Source organism: Gorilla gorilla, chromosome 4, assembly GCF_029281585.2.
Source record: "Gorilla gorilla gorilla isolate KB3781 chromosome 4, NHGRI_mGorGor1-v2.1_pri, whole genome shotgun sequence".
Classification (NCBI taxonomy): domain Eukaryota; kingdom Metazoa; phylum Chordata; class Mammalia; order Primates; family Hominidae; genus Gorilla; species Gorilla gorilla.
Genome location: NC_073228.2, coordinates 147652990 through 147673306, shown reverse-complemented (window position 1 = coordinate 147673306; position 20317 = coordinate 147652990).

Genomic DNA, 20317 nt, shown 5'->3' with positions numbered 1-20317 from the left:
ATCTGAATGACAGGGAACAAGTCTTGCATGACTTCCCAGAGCTAATCCTCTAGACATGGGCCCATCTGTCCTGAAGATGTTCCTAGAACAATACCTGCCACATGGAAGCCACTCAACCAAGATTTTAATACATAATAATAATAGTTAATACATAGAGGCTGTTCACTATGTGATAGTTATACCTGTGACTAGCATTATTGTGTGATTTATAGAAATTACCCTTCAAAACAGCCCCAAGAGGGAGGTACAAGTATGCTTTCAGTTATTATGTTAATAAAGAATAGGGGGAGGTTTTGACTTAACCTCCTCCTGCATCCCACTTCTGGTCAGTGAGGAGACTGAATTTCCAGATGGCTCTGAGTCTCAGAATCATAATTATAGAATTTACTACAGTGCTTCCATTCCCAGCCCTGAAAAATGGAGCAGGCTCTAGACTCTGAAGTCAGACCAAGTATCTGGGAACGTAACATTGATAGCTAACTGCATTGAGCACTTTCTACACACCAAACCCTGTGCAGGCACTTATATGCACCATATCATTGACTTCTCACCACCTTCTCCAGGGATTGTTGTTCCAATTTTTAAATGAGTCAAGTGAGGCTCTAAGGGATAAGTGACATGTCCAAAGTCACCCAGCTAATAAGTGGTGGAGCAAGACTCTCCTAGGTCAGTCTGGTTCAGATGCTGTTGTTCTTAACCACTGTACTTTACTGAAGGTATGAAATTTTATATTACAAAGTCATGTATCAAGACTTCTTTATCCTGAACTTGTACAAAAACTCAGTTGCCCAAATGTCTACCTAAGATACTGCTTTATTACATCTTCCAGTTGAGTCAAAGTTCAAAAATTGATTTAGAAATCATTTCACCAGTTAACAGCTCTCTTTTGGCTCCCAAATGTCAATTCTGAGAAAAGGGAGGAACATAGTTTTTCACACACAAGGTAATCTTTCTCTGAAGTGAAAACGGGGCCATTTTTCAGCCCTCCTCATTGATTCGCATGAACTTTCCTTCCCCTCTGAAATTGAATTGTGTTTGGGAACTGAGATGACTGAGGAAACTCTGAGCCTTTGTTAGGAAAAGAAAAGAAAAGCAGTCAATTGAGGTCTTAAGCCTTGGGTATAAGGGCTTCCTCTGGAGTGCGTGGGCTGCCTGACTTCCCGTCTCAATATGTTGGGCTCTGCCTGAATTTCATGGCCACCAGAAACTTCTCTTGCCAAGCTATCCAATTCCAGTCTTCATATCACTTGACAGGCCAGCAGATCAGTCCCCCACTTCTCTGCCTCCAACCACATTGTTGCTTTTTTATATCTATCCTGCCTGCTTATTGAAATTTGCCTGCTAATTTGTCTTACCTCATCCATGAATCCACTTTCCTGATAAGCGCTTACCACATTTGTGTAATGACTAAAGGCACAAGTTTGAGGTTCACAAGACTGGAGTTCAGATCTCAGAGACTGCATTTACTTGGGTCTTTGAGTAAATTCCTTAACTTCTCTGAGCATCTGTAGCATTGTGAATAATTGGGCTACCTAAGATGTTGTTATAAGAATTAAATGCAATCAGATATGTAAAGCACTTAGCGTAGGGTCTGGTGTGTAGCAAGTGATTATTACATGCTATTTACCTTTTCTACTTTCCACCAAGAGGTTTATAGTCTAAGCTGTCCTCTAAAGGAATATTCATTTGGATGTTTGCTGGTGAGATGGCAATAGTTTTTGAAGACAGTCTATAGTAGCTTGTCTCCAAGAGAATCACCATCAATTTTCTTTCCTATTTCACTTGCCATTCCCTTACATCCCTTCCCCCTACTTTGAAACTGAGCTGGCCTTAGTGACTTATTTGACCAACAAATTCAATAGAAGTGACATCTTTGCACTGACAAAAAGAGTCCTAGAAAGCCTCACAGCTTCTTCCTGGGCTTCTTGGAACACCTATTTCTGGAACAATCACCCTTGGAGGAGTTGGCCACCATGCAGGAAGTCCATCTATCCTAAAATCACTGTGCCACATGGAAAGCCCTGGAGAATAAGGCATCAGTACAGTGAAACATGAAGGGAGGCAGAGATGCCAGTCAAATGAGTGAAGACACCATAGGTGGAAGTGGCTGCTCCAGCCCCAGCTGCCTTTACTGATGCTCTGGGGAACAGAAACAAGCCACCAGCCAAACTCTTCCCAAATCCCTGACCCACAAAACCATCAGCAAATTAAAATGGTTGCTTTAAGCCACTGTGTTTGGGGATAGCTTATCATATAGCAATCGACAATAGAGCACAGCCTTCGTCCTCTGAGGTCCACATGAGGGAGGACTGACAAGGCAGAGCTGAAATGACATCTTCCTTGATGTAAGATGTGGGCAAAAAAACAGGATTAAGTGGCCCCTGAGAATGTCCAAGTCTAGCTTTTCTCCTGTACTTTAAGCATGGCCTGGGAGTTATCTCTCTTTCTGGTATATAAGGAGATTTTAATATACTTAGCAGTAAAATGTAAAATGGAGTCCTAAAATATAGGATTAAAACTTGGTTTTGCCACTTATCAGTTAAGGTGACCTTGGAGAAACTACCAAACATTTCTGAGTTTCTGTTCCCTCATTTGTAAAATAGGATAATAATACCCACCTCCCTGGGTTTTGTAAAACATAAATTAGATAATGAACATAAGGCACTCAACAGAAAGCCTGGAACAGAGAAAACACCCAATAAATAGTAACTATGAATATTAATATTCTTGCCTTCACCCTGATAATTTGCCTAATTGCCATGGCTCCACAACAGACTGCCTTTAACTTAATACCAAATCTTTGGAAAAGCTATCCTAATTTCTGCTAATTGATTTTTAATCACAGCATTCAGGCAATATTTTCTTACGTAGACAATTATTTGTTTTTGTAGGCAATAATATTTCCAATCAGAACAAGGGGAGCTGTGTTATTTGGACATAATTCAATTCTTGATGGGTTGAAATTAGGATGTTCACTTTATCTGGGGCCAGGCTGCCATTTTAAAGGAAATATTGAAGTAAGAAATTTCTATTTGTTAGTCACACTTCATGCCAAATTTGAACTGCTTTGATTTTCATTTAGATAGTAGATTTTGGTGATTAGTCCATCAAGGTGTTAGCCAGTGATCACAGGAATACAAGAGGCCCATGATCTACATGAAGGTCTTTGCACTTTTATTGGCTTGCTGTACCCCAGTGAGCCTGGTCTCCTAGTTCCCTGGCATCATAGGGCAATTACACCTACATATTGGCTGATAGGCTCTGCAAGATTAGGAAGGAAGATAGCTGCTGGGGGCTGAGGATCATTTCTTAGGATATGGACAACATAGGTCCCAAAGATAGTATCCATTCATTATTCACTCATTCATCAAATATTTATTGAGGATCGATTCTGTGCCAGGCACCATGCTAGGTTCTGAGGAAACAGCAGTGACAAGCTAGACTTTACAAAAATAACCACAAATAGTTTTTAAGTACATAAGACAGACATTTCAAATAATCACTCAAATAATCTTTAAATAAGTACTGTGAAAGGAAAGTTACAGGGTACTGATAATCCACTAGGGAACTAAGCCTGAGGGTCAAGGAATGCATTTCCGGGGAAAGGACATGTAAACTATGGCTGAAAGGCTACGTCGGAATTAGCTGGTGGAAATTGCTAAGAGGAGTAAAGAGATCAGAAGCAACAGCATGTGCCCCTTTGCTGGGTCTAGGATGAGTGAAAATGGAGGGGCCAGGTCTAAAGCCATACTGCCTCCTTTTATTTTCTCACTTGCCTCCATCTTATACTGTAAGGGGACTTACACTTATCTGTGTTGACACACATGCTAATACCCAAGCTCTTAACCCATCCCAAAGAAAAACAGCTACCCATAGGCATACCCCCTGGTGATATGGTGTATCTTTGAGATGGCAAACCCTGGGAAGAGGCTTATAACAGGCTCTGAAAGTGTGTTCTGGGTCCCCAGAGAGTGGCCTAGAAATGGATACATGAGGTGAGTTCCAACCAGGCATCTTCTTGCTCTGTAGCCTCTGCCCCATTGCGACCTTAAAACTAGAAAACGGTCAGAGTAGGTCTTTCTAATCAGGGCCCTGATTGCCAGTCCTCAGGACAATACTGGCACCAGCACCAGCCAGCCGCTCTTACCTGCAGACTTTATGACTTAGAAGTCCGGAGATGCATCAGTGAGACCTCCTGGAACCATATTTAAAATTGCATGTGAGTCTACCTGTATGTGCATTTTTCTAGGAGGTGATTCCGTTTCCTTCAGCCTCATAAAGAAATACATGATTCTCTAAATTTTAAAAATTGCTGGAGCAATTAGAGGGTTTTACTAATGATCCTGAGATCTCCTTGAACATAGAGCTTCCATGATCCCCAGACACATTCCTCCTCCTCCTGAAACTGGCTCTCTAATCTGGGCCTGTCAGTAAGAACTCAAGGGAAAGAGATGGATAAGGAAATATTTGAACATTAATTGAACTTCAAATTGCAAGTTCTTCATGCTCACATATGACTTCTAAATATATCAGAAAAGCCATATATCAGCCTAGTGGTGAATCTGTCTAGCCTTCTTCCAAAGCATTAATTTTCTCAGCAGCTAAGAAAGGCTGTCACCAATATTTTAATACTTCTTCCAGTCTAGAAAAAAACCATTTGAAGAAACAGAAAGGGTGTATATGTCAGGATGAAGGAGAGATGGGGACACAGTAAAACGTAGTGGTGGGATCTATGATCAAGGCACCTAATTTCACTTAAGAAAAAAAAATTTGTTTTTCTGACAGAGTAAGTCTTAAAATATCTCTTTGAGTTCCTTTTGCCAATGGAAAACAGTGTTTGACTCCATATCTTCATTCTTTTACTAAGAGCAACTGCTTTGAAGTTGTTCTCAGTTTTGTCTAAAAGTGAAAGTTATTTCCTAAAATTAAGAGGTTATGAAATTGTTCCAAAAAGCTGAAGTGGTTTTGGAGTTTTAGAGTTGGATTATACTACTAGGTGCTAATATAGTGCAGTTATATCTAAGGATAGAGGAGGAGGGGTACTCTTTTCCTAGATTTATATGTTACAAGAAAGAATGATATCATTACGACTGACAGTGGCTTTTCTGGAAATGATACACCCAAAGAATATCATTATTGTAACCACTTCATATCCTGTCCACCACTACTATTTATGAAGTAGTCTCTCAGGATAGATATAATATTTATTGAGTGTTTATTATGTGCCAACCCTCTCCTAAGCCCTTTACACATGTTAACTGTCCATTTAACCGATGAGAAAAGCAAAGCTCAAAGAAGTGCTGTAACCTAGATAGTAAGGGGCAGAGTGCATATTTAAATCCAGGTCTAATTGACTCCAAAGGCATTGCTCTTAACCACCATTTGGATACAGGGAAGGAAGAGGCCCTCTTTTAAGAAGGCAGACTCGTGCAAAAAGCCCTAAGCAAACATCAATTCATACAGTGCTACAGTGTACATGAGCACTCAACAGACAGGAAATGGGATGATTAGTACCAGATGGGGCTCATAAGAGTGCAGCCCTGCAAGGGGCGGTGGGGTTGGCTCCACAGACAACAGAGTTTCTGCCTGAATGCACGACCTTGCTCCTTACTGCTCTGCCCTGCACTAAGTCTCCTTTGGGAAACATTTGCCCAGAGCAGCTTTCAAGAAGTGTCTTTTTTTCCGTTCAAATATAACCAGGAAGCAATGGCTCCTTGGCTTCTCACGAACAAACTATGACCTCCAGATGGACCTATCTGATAAACGACTATTCTTAAGAAAGATGAGCTGGGAAATAATCCGGTTTTGAGAATCCAATTATGAAAACAGTTAACAACCTTTCACTTCATCAGTCGAAAGAGAAAGGTAGCTTTGGGATAGTAGCTAATGATTACAATAATAATGACGACTGACATTTTTGGACTCTTGCCTTGATGCCATACCCCTTTAGATACCTTATGTGCATTCACTGAGGGAATCTGTAAACAATCCCAGGAGGTGGCTGCTGCTATCCCCATTTTACAGATGAGGAAACTGAAGCTTAAGGAGGTACGTGACTGCTGGCCCAAGGTTATATACTGATAAGTAGTAGAGCTGAGATAGGAAGCCAAATCATTTTAATGTTTAGAGCAACAGTCTTGAACTCAAGCTGTATTAGAATGCCTATTTTCTGACTATCATGAAACTAATTAGTTATCTTTCCAGATAACATCACAAAGTAGAGTAGTCACTTTGGAAATGGAGGCAGGCGGCTGCAAGGGACTTCTTATCACTAAATTCCACCGTTTCTTTTTCAAGTATTGTCCAAATATACAGAGAAAATCCATCCATAAAATCTACCTTGTTATTCTTGGAGGATGATACTTGAAGGAATTATTTAATGAGACTGAGAAAACTATAGGTATTAAAATGGTTCCCTGGTGTTACATGTTTATAATGTTAAGGACTGTCGGAGATGCTACAGCAACAGTCTTGGACAGCAGCCTCCTATAGTCATCCCTTAAAGAAGAAAGAACACTAAAGGTGACGATCTCCCTAACCCCATCCCCAGAGTCCATTATGTCTTTCCATTGTCAGCCCTCCAGTTTATTTGCAAGAGATATTTATAAAAACATTGTTGCTCAAACTGGGTTAGCCTAATGTCTTGGAATTTTCAAAATGTCAACCAGTCACTGAAGGGGTATGTCTGTGGACGAGACACACTGGGAACACATGCACAAAAATCTAATGCTTTACATGCATGCGTTTTCCACTTAGTATAATTCAATCCTCATGCCAGCCTTTTTAGGTAGTTATTATGAGTGACCCCTCTTTCAGAGGAGGAAACTAAGCCTCTGAGAAGCTAATTGATGAGTTTAGGGTGACACCCTAGTAAGTGGCAGAGCTGAGAATAGAAACCCACTCTATGCCTGCAGTGTCTGCACTTCTACCAAATACATTCTGTGCCTTGCTACATGTGCTTCACATACCTGAATGTATTCAGGTACCAAACTCAACAATTATGTGACTCCAAGATAAGGAAAATGACTCCGAGAGGTCACCTGGTGATTAAGCCCTAATCCTGAATGGGTCTGACCCCAAAGCCTTTCTCATCCTGAATGGTCCCTGTCCTGGACATTAGTGGGTGTCGTGGAGCTGTGTACAATGGAAGATTGTGCCCTTCGCTGTACTCAAACAATCTAAGGCCTGATTTTTCCAAAAACGTGGAGGGCACCTCAGCCAAAGAGTGGTTGAGCAGGAATAGTGTTTTCCTTAAGCCCGAAAGTTCAAGTTTTAATTTGACTTCACATCTGAGGATAAATGTATTCATTAATTTCTACTGAAAGTCTAATAAGTACCAATCTGGATGATAATGGTTTCATCTCAGTTTTCTGCATGGCAAAAATATCAATCATGTTCATTATTCCAAATCAACAAATAACCCAAAACAAACATATTTACTTGAGTTTTTGCAACACAGAATCAAAAAGCATTTGGAAAACTCCAGGGTTGACAGTATACCATCAATCTCAACCTCTCTGAGGCAGAACTCATAACATTTTATTAGATGCTCCCAGACAGGAGCCAGGCCTGGTTTCCATCATTTGCAGGATCTGGCATCGTGTTTTCAACCAAGCACTATTTATTATCATCACTCTTTTGTGTTTCTATTGACATCAATGTAATTAGGATCATTCTTAAGGACCGGCCTCCAACATCATCCAGAGCTGACACCAAGGAGGCTTGACAAACTTTGCTGTTATAAAGATACTCTTCACTAGGGCTCAGGGAAAATAATTTCTGAGACTTAATGAAAGGACCAACTTTCTTAGTTTTCAGAATAAGAATGTGCTATAGGAGGCACTAAGAAAAGGTCAGGGCAAAGGTTGGACTGAATGCTCTCTAAAAATTCTTCTAACTCCTAGAACCTCTGCCTCTTTCCTGTTTCACTTAAAATTTCTCCCATAGGTCAGGCACGGTGGCTCACACCTGTAATCCCAGCACTTTGGGAAGCCAAGGCAGGTGGATCACTAGGTCAGGAGTCTGGCCAACACAGTGAAACCCTGTCTCTACTAAAAATACAAAAAAATTAGCTGGGCGTGGTGGTGAGCACCTATATTCCCAGCTACTTAGGAGGCTGAGGCAGGAGAATTGCTTGAACCTGGGAGGCGGAGGTTGCAGTGAGCCAAGATCACACCACTGCACTCCAGCCTGGGTGACAGAGCAAGACCCTGTCTCAAGAAAAAAAGAAAAAAGTTATCCCATATTCACTTTTCCCCACCCTCACTATACTTTGTTGAAATCTCTCATGAATTAACCACATTCGAAATCTCTACTTTAGAAACTGTATTTTAAAATGCCAATTGTTTATAGCAAATACTACACTATTATACAATTGGAATTAATGGGGCATAACAAGTTTGTCTATCATGATATCAGCCCATCAGTACATTCAGTCCCTAAAAAATACATTATTCAAAAACTTAATTCCCCTGAGTCCAGTGAAAGCTTGTACATTGTCCTAAGGAGATATCAAATATTTTCTCATTAATATTACCTAAGTATCGTCTCTTAAGTGAAATATTCATCTTTTTCGTCTAGCTATTCTAAGTTTCCATTTGTATTGTAAGTTGAGTATTGGAGACTAGAGAAAAATATTTAAAAGCAAAGTAAAAGGAAATACTACCAATTAAGATAATTAGGGCTCATGGATGAAGCATTTGCTTATAAGGCACAGCTATACTATGCGTACCTACTCTACCTATTGTACTATTTTGTAACGAGTGCCTAGAGAGCAGGCATTCTGTATTTAGCCAGTATTTGCTAAATTAACAATTCTACATTGTACGTTCATGGGCAATTAACCAGATTCTCACAATCTCCGCCTATTCTCTAGAAAGAAAGAAAGCATCAAGCACAACACTAGGCACAGAGTAAACATTCAACAAATACTGTCAATTGCTTGCTTAATTGACTGGAAACTGCCTTCTGTCTTTCTGGCAGTGAGGGTTCCCATTAACACAATGGGCCAGAGAATAACTAAACGTTATGAACGGTTGAAATTCCCTTTCTACAGACTTTCATGAGGGCTTAGCTATCTGCTATAGATGAGCTTAGGAAAAACACCATCTGGCTTAATCAATTAAATTGTAACTCCACAAGTAATGCTGGGCACACAGTAGGTGTTGCTTTATGGGCTGCTGAATAACTGAGTGACCATAGAATAACTGAGGAATTTTATCACAAAATGTAGAGTTTTTTTTTTTTTTTATTTGGGCCAGGCTTCAAAGGTCTCCCATCACAAATCAGCACCTGCTTCAGTGGCTGGCATATTGTGCTCAATAAGTAATTGCTGAATGAAATACTTCATGAATGAACCAACCAACCAATCAGCCAGTTTTCTTACTTACCAACCAATCATTGTGTTCTGCATAGTTTCTTATTTATAATGGCGTCTTCATCCCATATGTGGTAGCTCTTCATTGGCTACTACAGAAGTTAACTTATTTTTCAGCATCATGACTGTGTCCTGACTAATGTAAATTTCCTGACACCGAAACAGTATTACGTGTCAACTCTGACCAATTGCCCTTACCATATCTACAAATGAAGGGGGGAAAAAGAGCCACAACCAATGCATTTTGCAAACTAAGCATTATCCAGCTGAAAGTATGACAGAGTTGGAGGGAGTTTCAATTTATCATTTCCAGGACAGTACTAGCTAGTATTTGAAGCTGGGCTTTTCTCTGGGGTGATTTGAAGAAGATAAATGTCTACAAAACTGGTGGAATGACTCTGTAGACTTGTGGTAAATATTAATATAATGCAGACAAGATTGCTGTGCTTGTCTGAAAAAACTTTTTAAAAAATACCCTCCTATTTCTTCTCAAATTCTGTGAAGTATAAAATTCATGATAATGATGAACCCTCCTGAATATGTTGATCCTGGAGCAGATGAGACAGGCCTAAGATTTTGATTTGGCTCATGGGAATGATGTAGATCCACCAGCTTGCCATGTTTACTGTGAGGTTACAAGGATCAGAGGGATATTCCGCTGGGAAGATTTTATCACTGTAAACAGAATTAGATACATCTTAGAGGCGGATATTCAGAAGAAGCAGTTTGTCTTATTAGTTTTTACAGGAAATTTATTTCAAAGACCATGGTTGCCCACATGTAATGAATTGGCTTTGCTGGAAAACTGTTTTTATTTTCAACAGCCAACACAGCTTCTTAATTGTTTTGCTGTTAATTAGCTAAGGATGCAGTTTAACTGAGATCAAAGTATTCAAAACAAAGGCAGATTTTAAAGAGGAAAATGCCTAATTAGCTTCCTCTAGTACATAACTCCATTTCCTCCTAGCCAATGAGGATAACATACGGCAGAAATCAGATGTGCTCATTTGGGCCTAATTCAATCAGAAGGAGGGGAATAAAAACCCTCTTTGGGTGACTCAATGACAATTACAGAGTCTGGGAATGTATACACGCAAGCAATGACACAGATATGGGAAAGTTTCTTTGACATAAAAATGAGAAAAGATTTTTCAACAAGGGAACCTCCTTGAGCTACCTGAAGTGGGACTTCAAAATAATTCTCTCTAAATGGTAAAGGTTTCACTGCATATCTTTTTCCCTCTTTTCAGTAAAGAGTTGAGAACAATGATAAAACTCATTAATTACAATAAGGAATATGATAGGTAGATGTGTGTATGTGTGTTTGTATTAGTTAATCACTCTGTATTTTATATTGGAGGGGGCAAAAACTCAGCAACCACATCCCAGAGTTGGACGAGCTCTGAAGGCTATCTACACCCATTTCTCTTGAACCCCTCAACAGGTTTCCAGAATTAGCCTTTCCTCTTTCGTATTCTCATACACTTGGATGTCACAAGCAATTACTGAAGCTAAGAAAATTAGCACAGATCTACTTCATCAGAATCTAGACAGGTTGGTTGGTTGGTCGGTTGGTTTTTTTCATTTTAAAGGAGAAAGAGAGTTTTGCTTCTACATCAAATGCATAGCTGTATGGACTAAGGTCTTCACAGTGCATTACGTTTGGACACATGGAGTAAATTGGTTACAGTGCTCATTCAAAAGATCTACTCTTGAGGGCAGGATTGTATCTGCCCTATTCTCAGACATGTCTCCAGCTCCTAGCAAAATGTGTGGCATGTAACAGTCTATAAATCCTACCAAATGGATTCATATTTTATGAATAAATGAAAGAATGAATGAAGTAATTTGGGGTTTCAAGTAAAAAATACAAATCTCTTATTTTCTTAATGATTAAAAATAGTAGTTAAGGCTAACCTTTGCTGAACACGCACCATGCTCCAGGCTCTGGAACATGCTAAGAGTTTTACCTATATCATCTCCTGGGTGGGCATGTTAAATGCTGGGCATAATTTGACCTGGAACTCCCTGGCAGCGAGACTCAATTCCCATAGGACAGAAAGAATCGATAATAGGAAAAAAAGGCACCTAAGTAAGAGACTTAGAGGGTGCGTAAGGAGTTGCAGCTGAAACCCAACAGAACTCCCAGGTGTCAGTCTCTCACCCCTCCTAAGGATGCACCCAGCCATCTACATTGCTCTGCACTCCCCAGTGGTTTGACAGAACCAGGGAAGCAGAATCGCCACTTCAGATATACTTTATTCATTCATTCAGTCAGTCACTAAGATTCATTTTCTAATTAATTTAACAAAAAAATTTATTCAGTGTTTGCCATATGCCAGACATGATGCTAGGGATTCAATAGTAAAGCAGATAACTTCTGTCCGTCCCTGTGCCTGTCCTTGCAGAGCTTTAGTCTGTAGGAGAGATTTACAAACTAAATGAAGTCTGTGCATTTTTTGTAAACGATGATGCTACCATAGTAATCAAGATAATATAGTATTTGTGAATGGGGTAGGCACAGAGATCAATGGAACAGAACAGAGAGTACAGAAATAGGCCCACACAAATCAATTGATTTTAAAACATTTTTTTAAATTTTGGAATGATTTTAGATTTATAGAAAAGTTGAAAAGATAATAGTTTCCATATACCCCTCATCCAGTTTCCTCTAACATTAACATCCTACATTGCTATGGTACATTTGCCAAGACTAAGAAATTAACATTGGTACAATGGTATTAGCTAAACTCGAATCTTCATTTAGATTTTACTGGTTGTTCGATTAATGTCCTTTTTTTTTTCTGTTCCAGGACCTAATCCAGAATACCACACTGCAAATGGTCAATTAATTTTTTACAAAGATGCAAAGGCAAATAAGAGCAAAAAGATTAGTCTTCTCAATAAATGGTGCTAGAACAATTAGACATACCCATATAAAAGAATAAACCGTGACTGAAACCTCACAACTTTATGCAATAACAACTTAATGTGGAGCATAGATCTAAACGTAAAATGTAAAGCTACAAAAGTTTTAGAAAAAAAAAGGAGAAAATCTTCATGATTTTGGCTAAAAGATCTTAGAAATAACATCAAAAGCATGATCCGTAAAAGAAAGCATTGACAAATTGGACTTCATCTAAATTAGAAATGAAAAAAATAGAAATGTTTATTTGCAAAATACACTGTTAAGAAACTAAAAAAAAAAAAAAAGACACAGACTGGGAGAAAGTATTTGCAAATGAAATAATCAGAAAAGGACTTATATCTAAAATATGTAAAGAAATCTCAAAATTCAAAAGTAAGAAAATCAACTATCCAGTTAAAAAGTAGACAAAGCATTTGGTCAGACACATCAGCAAAGAGAATATAGGGACAGCCTATAAACACATGAAAAGATGGTCCACATCATTAGCCATTAGAGAAATGCAAACTCCTGCCACTGCACCTATCAGAATGGCTACAATTAAAGACACTGACAATACCTAGTGCTGGTGAAAATGTCAACATAAACTCATAAACACTGTTGGGTGGTAACACAGAATAGTACATCCACTCTGAAAAATGTTTTAGCATTTTATTACAAAGCAAAAAATCTAATATAATCTAGCAATCCTGCTCTTAAGTATTTATAACAGCAAGGATTGGTAAACTATGGCCAACAAGCTAAATCCAGCCCACTGCTTGTTTTTGTAAATGAAGTTTTATTGGAACACAGCCATACTACTTGCCACACTTATTTCTATATGTATTATCTATGGCTGCTTTCACACCAGTTGCAACAGAAACTGTAAGACCCAAAAAGCTAAAATATTTACTCTCTAGCCCTATACAGGAACAATGGACTGTCCCATGTTTGGGTGGACATATACAAGTATATGAAAACAAAAGCCTGCACACAAATATTTTAATAGTAGCTTTATTCATAATTGCCCAAAACTTGAAACAACCCAAATGCACTTCAACAGATAAATGGCTAAACAAATTGTGGTATATCTATACAATGGAAATATTTAAAAGGAATACTATTTAAAAAGAGCAAACTATTAACACTGGCAAAAACTTGGAGAAGCTCAAAAGCATTACGCCAAATGAAAGCTAATTTCAAGAGGTTACATTTCTATAATTCTATTTCTATGACATTTTTGAAAAGACAAAATTCTAGTAATAGGGAAGAACTCAATGGTCACCATGGGTTATGGGTGGTGATAGGGTGTGATTACAAAAGAAAAGCATGTGAGGGTTTTATGAGGTGATAGAATCGTTCTATATCCTAATTGTAGTGGTATCTTCGTGAATCTATACATGTGCTAAAATGTATAGAACTGCACACCAAAAAAATCAGTTTCCTTGTATGTTAATTTTAGAAATAAAAAATAACTTTAAAGTGAAGCTATCTGTCCAAGGCCAAACAACTAGCCAAGAGTATAAATGAGATTCGAATCCAAGACTGTGTCACTCCACTGCCATTTAACCTGATTTCCTCATTTTCTCTAAGAGTAAACAAGGCTTGGAGGGGCTAAATCACCTGATTTATGTCCAGCTCTGAGCAATTCATGGTGGCTGTGTTGACACTTGCATGAAAACTTGTTCCCTTGGGCTTGGGTACCTACTAAATGCTATAACTGAGGCCAAAGACCCTTGCCTGTTCTCCAGTGACGTGAGGTGACTGGCTCCCCTAACCCACTCCTTCATGCGGTTTTGGGCAGGAACTTGAGTACCCATGCCTGTGACCCATCAACATTATCAGCACCACACTCGTCTCATGCTGTCTTATCTATTGTAGGCCTTTATAGTTTTCACACAGCTTTCAGTTTCACTTGAACTTCACAACCACCGAGTTAGAGATCCAGCAGGAATTAGTTATTTGCATGCTATAACCAAGAAAATGGAGGTTTAACCGGATTAAAGAATGTCTCCAAAGTTACAAGGTATTATGAGAGAGGGGGGTGCTTAGAGTCAAGAGGTCTGACTCCTTGAACACACCTGCTCTTTTCACTTCTTATACAGATCATTCTTACACAGACCATTTTATACGATCATCCTTACCCTTTACAGAAACTTGTTCTGGTTCAAAATCGCTGAGGTGTGGGATGAAGGCATTCACAAAGCTGCTGTGTGGGATGTAGCTTAGAAGGAAACCTCACTGATAAATGGATGCCTTTCTGAGTATTATCACCCATCTGCCTGTTCTCTGAAACCTGCTGAGGCCAGAGGTCATGGGCTTTACCCGTCAACTGAAGTCATTTTAGAGCTTCATCATCTGAAACGGAGTCCCATCTTTACTTCTTAGATTCTTTCTGCAACAAACACAGACCACAGCAAATAAAGTTTCTGTGACCCAGCATTCTTGAAGAGGAAAATCAGGTCATCTGGTTAACTGTCCCTGGCTTGCCTGATGTGTATTTTGATAAAAATCCTTCTTTCAAATTCTTCATTAAATTTATTCAGCATGTTAGGTCTTGGGATTACTAATCTTGATTTCATTGTTAGTCCCCGCTCCCTGCTGCAAAATTATCTTTGACCCTGGTTTTCCTAGAGTATTCAAATCTTAAATTAGAAAGCATAAATTTTTCACATATTGAGTAGCAGCTATGTAAATGAAAAAAAAGGTCAAAGTATTTGAGGACAAAAAAGTATTTTTCTAATATTTGTTATTTATATGCAATAATTGTATATGTATATTGAGTACCTGTGGTATTTTGATACATGCATATAATATGTAATAATAAGGGCAACTGGGATATCCATCACCTCAAACATGTATCATTTCTTTGTGTTGGGAACATTCCAAATCTTTTCTAGCTATTTTGAAATATACAGTAAATTATTGTTAGCTATAGTCACCCTTGAACACTAATACTTATTCTTTCTATCTAACTGTATTTTTTTAAAAAAGAGTATTTGGCCATCATCTAAGTAAACTAAATGCTTTTTACTCTAAAGAGATAACAAGATCCAGGAGATGAAACCCCAGGGTAATTAACAGAAATAGTAGATGACAAATCTAGTTAAATGTTATTATTCCCCACTCCTTCCCCTCTCAACTCACCTTCTCTTCATTTTTCATATGCTATCAAGAAAGACATTCATAGACATGAGAAAGGCATTCACTGACATAAGGGAAATGGTACATGGAGAGCAAATTGTGGTGTGCATTTGAGAAAGCAGGTTTGCTCCAAAGAGAGGCTGGCACACAGTGATGTTTGCTTAGTGAGCCAGACTCTAATTTTGTTAGCTCATTCTCGTCTTTGCAAGTGCTAAATGTCTGCAGTTTCCCCTGGGCAGGTGATTCAGCACCTTCCACATCAAGGGCCAGATAGGGTTGCAGTTTCACTCTGTGTGACCAGATTATTGTTGTTGAGTCAAAAGGAACCTGACATTGTGTATATATATCAACGTGGTTCTGCGTATTTCTTTACTGGGATGTTTATTTTTTCACATGCACACACTTTCCTACCCAACCCTCTTTCTGTGTTGGCATATGCTGTAGTGTTTCTGCAAGATATTGGTTCATTATTTCTGACTCTTGTGACATTCATTCTTATTACTTGCCCTTAAGGACCTGTTTCCAGTCATTGCTGGAGGTGGAACCAGGGAAGAATAACACACACGAAATGATTTCTGGTTTTAATTTTAATGACAACTGCAGTCTCTTTCCCTATTCAATTATTTTTCTTGGAAACAATTCCTGAGTGCCTAGTTTCAGGGGAAACCTTCATCAAATAAACATAATATCAAGTTTGTATAAATGTGATGGGATGGCTTTTAGTACAATCAAATCTTGTTACTATGACTTACAGCAATGAATAAAGAAAAGAATTCAAATTCACGATTATAAGTTTCATGGAGGAAGGAATGTGATTTTGTGTAAATATATAAAGCTTTGTCTATGCATATATCAACATTCATACAGGGCATGCTATAGAGAAAATGAGATCCCTTAAACATGCTCATTCACTCAGTCAACCAACATAAGGGAATGATCTGATCAAGATGGTTCTACGTGGCTGGGTATGGCAGGGGAGCAGCTGCAGATGGGGCCAGGTTATGAAAAGTTAGCCAATGCCACAAGCTATAAAGTACTCCTCTTACACTCCACTAGCACTTTTTTGAGTATCTGTTATGTACAAGACACTGAGAAGACTCCAGCAATGGGAAGGCAAAGAGTCTGCCCTCCTGGAAGTTATATTCTAATGGAGAACATGCATTAAGCAAATAAACAAGATAATGATGGGTAGTGATTACTGTTATGAAGGAAATTCATAGAAATGCATAACAAGAGCTGCCATATTGGGGAAGGAGAATGTTAGGGGAAGGAGTTCTTTTAGATAGGGTGGTCATTGCCGGCCTCTCTAAGAGGAGACATCTATACTGAGATGAAAGAAGAGGAAGGGCCAGCCATGAGAAGTGTGCAGAGAAGACTATTCCATGCAGAGAGAACAGCAAGTGCAAAGGCAAAGGCTGGCCATGTTGGAGCGATGGAAGAGGGCTCAGGTTGGCTGGAATATGGAGAGCCAAGGGGGCATGGGTATACAATGAGATTGAAATCACATATGGATGTCTAGACCAGGGTGAAGTGTTGAGTTTTAAACAGGACTTGTATCAGCTCATCTTGGCTGCTGGGAGGAGAGAGAATCGTGAAGGAGCTGGGAGGAGAAAAGCAGAGAGAGCCCTTAGGAGACAACTGTTGTCATCCAAACAAAGAGATAGGGAATGGACCTAGTTAGTAGCAGATGAGATGGAGCACAGCGAATAAGACACATAATATGGAAAACCGAAGAGCCTGCTTATTTATTGGCTGTAATAGATGAGGAAAAGAGAAGACATAAACATGGCTCCTGGGTCTATTATGGCCATTTAGATTACTTTCAGCTGAGGCAAAGCAGATGCCCTTCCAGAATAATTTGCATTTTACAGTGAGCCCTGTGACTTTTTCCTTACAGAAAGAAAGTGGTCTGCAAATGGTTATAATACAGAGCTTAAGAGGCCAAAGTCATCGTTTAACTGTGTGATCTTAGGCTCGACGTTGCCCCTCTCAGAGCCTCAGAACCACCTTGATTAACCTCCAAAATCCCTTGGAGGTAATGAGTTTTTCATTGGTGCAGAAATAGCCATTCCCTTGGTAGAAGTAGGATTGTAGAACTGAGAAGCTGAACCAAACACAACAATTGGTGGAGTGCGTTCCTCCCTCATTACCCTGTAATCTCCAAAGAACCTCCTCATAGGTGCTCTTCATATAGTTTATCTTTGCACCTTAATGTCAGCACAGCAGCAAGTCCATGGCAGGGAAGGGGCAGCCCAAAATACATCCACCAGAGGGCAGCATAGAGCTGTGCTTGCCCAGCTCAGCCCCTGAGGTCATCAGCCCCTGCTGTGGGAGCGTGCAGATACCTACTTCCGGAGAGGAGCAGAGCTGGGGTCTGGAATCACTGCTGCTGAAGCAAACCTTTTGGCCAGGGTACTGAGAAGAGCATGAGAATGTCGTTGCTACAAACAATGACAAACCCTAAATCCAACGGCAGCTTGCACAGTCCAAAAAACAGATAAAATAGTATTTTTATCTTTAGCTGTCTTACATGGAGCGCTGTGTACCTGGCACTGACAGATGGGTATACGCGTTATCTCACTTAAGCTTTACATCAACCCTATGTGCTGCATCCTGTTTTTTATTCCTAGTTTACAGATGAGGAAACAAGTTACTGAAGATCAGTGATGGGGCAGTTTTCTCTAACTCTATAAAAGTCTGTTTCACTATAAAACCTCCTCCTCCAGGCTGTATACATCTGCTTGTTATTTTTCTAGAGTTCTGCTGGCTGCTCTGTGGATAGAAAGGAAGTATTACATAAGGATTATATAGGATTTGGCTCTTGCCCTTGAAGTACGTACACTTTCAGAATGGAGAGAACAACTTAGGTATCATACAAACAACTGTATGTAATCCAGAGCTTCACGGCTTGGTAAAACTATGTTTTCACTACTCCCCAGTCTCAAGTGTTTTTCCACTGGTACTACACAATTGCTATAAACAAAGTCATTTTCCTGAGAAGTGGTGTGCTGTAGTTAAACATTCAATCATTCATTCATTTGCTCTCCAAATATTTAATAATATTTCTTACTATGACAGACACTGGATATCACACAGAAACATACTTCATCCTTGCCCTTGAGGGGCTTATAATTTAGTTTGGTATGGTGAAAAATAGACAATAGCAAGTAAACCAATACATGTGGGATTATAATTATACATGCCATTAAAAGGGTCCAGTGGTTAGCTATTATCCCTAGTGACCTCAGCTCTTGGACCAATGATTTCCTGCTCTTGATTCCCGTGATCTCCTTCTCTATTGCAGCCACCGGGCAACCCTGCCTCGAGCAGGTCTTCTCTTCTGTGACCTTGACCTTTCTGAATCGCCTCTGTGATTGCAATCTCATGGACACATGTCTCTCACATTCCTTTGGATTCCAGCCAGCCTTTCCTCCACCCTCAGTGTATAATCCCTCTTTCTGTGTTCTCTTGTCTGCTCAGGACTCCATGGCAGGTCAATTCAGCCATACCCTTGTTCCTGCTCTAAAATCCCCTGACCTTCCATGATGCCCATCCTGACCAATCCTGAGTCTACCTAGCACTCTGCCCTCTCTTCCCCAGCACTTCCCTGACCTTCTTCCCACTCATCCTCTCTGACCAAACCTCAAAGCTCCTCTGCAGACCTTTCAGGAGAACTTTCTTTGCTTCCTGTTTTATTCTCCATGGTCCCCATGTGAGGCCTTTTCTACTCCCCTCAATCCCAAATATACTAAATGCACATTGTAGTAAATGTAAGAAAACATGTGAACATCCTCAGCTTCCTTTGTCTTTACCTCAGAATCTTCCTCCACCTGTGCCCATTTGTCTTTGGCTCTCCAAGCAGAATAGGGAGTTTCCTGCTCTTGCAGGCACTTCATGATAAGGCCCAATGGTACTTGAAAAGAATCTTATAGCGGCATTCCATTCATTCCTTCATGCATGCCTACCTTTCGTACTGCATTCCACAGCTGTGTATTGACCACCTACTATTTTCCAGCATTACAGTTAGCACAAGAGATACCCCATAGCAGCCTAGGATCAGGGAGGAGCAGGTCAGGTAGACTGGAACATTATGGGAGAAATGGGGTGTCCTGGTACAAGGTCAGGCAGGTGTTGGGGGGGGTGTGTGTAAGACCTGCTCTGCACAACACCAGAGGTCATATTAACATTCCAAACTTATTCTAAAAGAAAAGGAAACCAGAAGACTGACCTGATCTGATTTGCAGTTTCCAAAGGACCACTGTGGTTGCAGTGTGGGGAATAGATTAGAGAGGGCCTGAGTGGAAACAGAATGGAGGGAACGATGGAAAGCTGGTACAGTAACCTGGGTGAGAGGGGATGGCTTCCTGTGCACAAAATCTCCACTCTTGAACATTCCGGCAGCCCTTGGACTCTATGCATCTGTGATTCCTCGCAAGTGCCCCAAGGCTCTGGCCCTGCTCTCCCTCCCCTAATTTATCTCACGCAGAGTCTTGTGCCCCATCCTGTACGCTACGCTCTAAATGACAAGAACCTCTCTCTGTTCTCTGAACAGTCAGGCACATTCCCTCCTCCAGGCCTTTGCTCATGCTGTTCTCTCAACCTGAATGGCCCTCCCTTCTCTCAGTCTGCTCCTATGTTCAACCCCTTTACAAATGCTCATTCATTACACGAAGGGAATGAAGCTAGTCCTCCTTGCAAATTTATGTTTATAATTTATTATATCACGATTACATTTTGACTTGCATTTTAGTTAGTTCCTTCCTGCTGTCCCCTAAATTGGGAGTCTTGTGGGAGAGGAACATATTTTATTAGTATTTTTATTATCTCCTTCAAACCCATACTACCTTGCACAGTGGGATATCTTAGTGGGTGTTAAATGCTCCCTGTATGAA